Source organism: Sparus aurata, chromosome 24, assembly GCF_900880675.1.
Source record: "Sparus aurata chromosome 24, fSpaAur1.1, whole genome shotgun sequence".
NCBI lineage: Eukaryota > Metazoa > Chordata > Actinopteri > Spariformes > Sparidae > Sparus > Sparus aurata.
Window position 1 is genome coordinate 20,592,516 of NC_044210.1, and position 3,553 is coordinate 20,596,068.

The following is a 3,553-nucleotide window of genomic DNA, read 5'->3' on the forward strand; positions in this document are numbered from 1 at the left end:
AAAGACTGTTTGTTTGGAGGGAATGATCAGTCCTGGAATCTGTGGTGCTTTAATGATGGTAGTTACTCTGTCTGGCACAATAAGAGACGAACACTCATCTCCTCCTCCTCCTCCTCCTCCTCCTCCTCCTCCTCCTCCTCCTCCTCCTCCCCCTCCTCCTCCTTCTCCTCCTCCTCCTCCTCCTCCTCCTCCTCTGGTAGAGTAGCAGTGTATGTGGACTGTCCTGCTGGCACTCTGTCCTTCTACAGAGTCTCCTCTGACTCACTGATCCACCTCCACACCTTCAACACCACATTCACTGAACCTCTTTATCCTGGATTTGGGTTCTGGTCCAGTTCTGGTTCCTCAGTGCGTCTGTGTGGTGTTTAGTGTGCAGAGTCTCCTCCTGTCACAGAAACATTGTCAGTGCTGAACAGTTGAGTCTGTACAGGATCACAGTCACATCAATCTTTCAGCTTCTTGGAATAAATTCATCAGTCAACTTTGTACAAAATGATTCAAAGTGATTGAAAAGATTCTTCATTTCCATTTGAAACTTCTTCTTCCATTAAATTGTGGATTAAATTGCGTTGACTTGTACTTTCTGTCATGTGTTGTTTTGAATTCTGGCTCTTGTTCCAATAAAATCCACAACTATTAGTGAAATGTAAGAAGAGAAACATTGAGTCGTCTGCAGCTTTAATTGTAAGAATCATTGTGAACAAGTTGTAAATGGACAGTAAAATCTGATCAAATGTACTCGACACTCCACCTGAAACACTCTGACTTGTTTCATGTGTTTCTAATGATGAAACTAAAAGTTTGATGGTGTTGGTTAACACATGTAATTCTGTCCGTAGTGACAGAGTCAGAAACTGCACAACATCTCTTCATTTCTGTCTGATTATTCTATGAGAAGAAAACACATTTGAATGACAATCATTGTGTTTCTCTCAGTGTTTTGTGGCTGTTGAAGTCCGGCTGTATTTTCAGGACGTTTGTTGGATTTGAATCTGGTCCGTCAAACTAAACAGCTGTGAGAAAAGTCTTTCTCTGTCTGAGCCGGTTGGCTGAAGATGTTTGGAAGTCTGAGAGCCGGATGAAATACTGAAACACTTTCACACATCACAAACTAAACTAACAAACTTTCTAACGTAGTGAAACTGTGTGTGTGACAGATTGTAAGTCATTGTGTCCTTGTTGTAAATTCAGCATTAAATCTTTCAGCTGAAGTTGTTTGTCTCCTTGTAAAAAGTGTCAGTTTGTGGCAGCATGTCTGTACCAGCCTGTCTGCTTCTGTGTCTAAAGTGCTAAAGTCTTACCTGCCAACATTGATCAGCTGTTTGAACACACTGTTTACACTGATGTCACCATTTACACTCCATTTATGAAAGAAGAAACATGTTATTGATCTAAACATGTCACATGTTACAAAGACACTAAACAGGAACAATATAGGCTCCTTCTTTGTCCCCGTGGAGAAAGTCCCCAGACTCCCTTAACAAATGTGTCAGTTTAGTGAGTTGTTGAGTTGGAGACACTTTCTAAAGTGTGTGAAACTCTGTCTCTGACTCATTCTGCATTATTTGGACCTTGTTGATAATTCAGCAGATGTTCTACATGAAGAATGTTTTCCTGTGTGTCCGAGTGATGTTGGTGTTCAGCAGGAGGTGACAGATGTTGACACCGGGTCTGAGCCGCCTCTCGCTGCTTTCATTACAAACCAAGCCGCCATTTCTACAAACTCTCCACTTTTATTGACGTCTTCCTTTAATTCATCTCAACACTTCTATTCAATACTTCACTTTCTCACAAGATCCCAGAAACACACACCAAGATTTTTCTCCTTGATGCAGTTTAAACAGAACAAATGTGTGATAACACAACTGTGACGTCAACACACACACACACACACACACACGTGAACACATTCCAGTGTGTCCTCTTCCTCCATCTTCTTCTTCTTCGTTGGTGTCCATGCTGTCTCTCTGCAGAGCACCAACAGACCCAACACATATCTGCAGGGGCAGAGCGCCCTCTGGTGGCTGCACACACACACTGCATCTCTGTGTGGAGAGTCACAAAGCCCTCTGGTTTCTATCACAGCAGCTAAATCACACAGACAAATATATTGTGTCTACAAGCACAATGTGACTGACAGCTTGACACACCTGCAGCAGGTAGCTCAGTGTGCTGGAGGACTGGCAGGAAGTTGTGACACTGTGACTTCAGTCCTGGAGTCAGTCTGAGCTTTGAACACAGCTCTTCAAATAAAAGAGGCAGAAGCTCAAAGCAGGACGTTCAGCTCTCTGATGAGCTGCTCTGGAGGTTGTGGGTTTGAATCCTGACTCTTTATAAAGCTGCTGCTCAGAAGAAGGAGTGAAAACCTCTGAGAGACTCTTTGCTCTCGTCCTCCTGTTAGCTCAGCAGGAGAAACCAGCGCTGGAAGTTTGGAGGTCGAGGGTTTGATTCCTGATTGAACCCAAAATTGTATTGTCATGTAGTTGTACCAACAAAAATAGTGCAATAAAAATTAGATTACATTTCTCCAGGATCAACAACACAAACACAATAAACACACAGTCAGTTTTGAATGCTGCTGTTTTTACCTTTCAGAAACAGGTGAGCATCATCAAAGATTGTATAGTCTCAGGGTTGACTTTCACCCAAAAGACAACCCTGAGACTATACAATCTTTGATGATGCTCACCTGTTTCTGAAAGGTGGAACCCCTTTAGAAACAGGTGAGCATCGGATCTGAAGTGCTGAGGATGTGAGATTCTTAATTTTGAAGCTGAACACAGAGAAAAAGACCCAAACCTCCAAGAAACACATTAGAAGGCTCACTGATCAAGTAGTTCAGGATATTTGGGAATTCCTCACAGTTTTTTATGATGTGGGTTTGATCCTTGCTCAAACCTTTGACTTTGGTGTCTGTTATCAACAAGAAGAAGTGAAAAGCCCTAATGAATGTTAATTTTCTCAGAGCAAATAGCTCAGTGAGTAAGAAGACTGAGAAAAAATTCTGAGGTTGTGAGTTCAATCCCTGGTGAAGCTGAGGATTTTGCTGATTTGTCGTCTCAAAAGGCCCAAAAAATGCTATAAAGCTCAAAACACCCTGATGGACCAGCTGGGATTTGATCCCTGAACCTCAGAAGAAGAGCAGCAGCATCTCATCTTACTCAGCTATTTCGCTACACAATAAACTCACTTCACAGTATATATAACACCAATAAATGTGCAGGAGAGCAATAATTTGGTTTTCACAACATAAAGATTGTCAGAGGATCAATCCCACAACCTCCCAGTCTGAAGGCAGCAGTGTAACAAACATTTACAAGCATGAAAACATCGTTTCAGCCGTCGACCTTAAATTCTGCTTCTAGTGGTTCTTTGCTCGCAGCCCAAACACGTCCTCACATAAATCAGTCTGGTGAAACCTTCAGCAGCTGAAGCTCGACCTCCACACTTCACTGTTCACACTGTGATAGTTCATGATCCTCGTTCAAGAAACCTTTGTGATACTACATTTGTATACTTTTGTTCATAAACTCCACATTAAATTCTGATGTCA

General features: G+C 42.2%; 1 long non-coding RNA gene across 1 annotated transcript; it reads right to left on the reverse strand.

Annotated features, from left to right (window-relative positions):
• Positions 1 to 1,736: 1,736 nt before the first annotated feature.
• On the reverse strand, positions 1,737 to 2,451 carry LOC115576719 (uncharacterized). Its single transcript, XR_003982926.1, has 2 exons — positions 2,151 to 2,451; positions 1,737 to 2,045 (listed from the first exon to the last, which is right to left on the reverse strand). It is a non-coding gene; the product is annotated as an uncharacterized LOC115576719 (long non-coding RNA).
• Between the last annotated feature and the right edge of the window lie 1,102 nt (positions 2,452 to 3,553).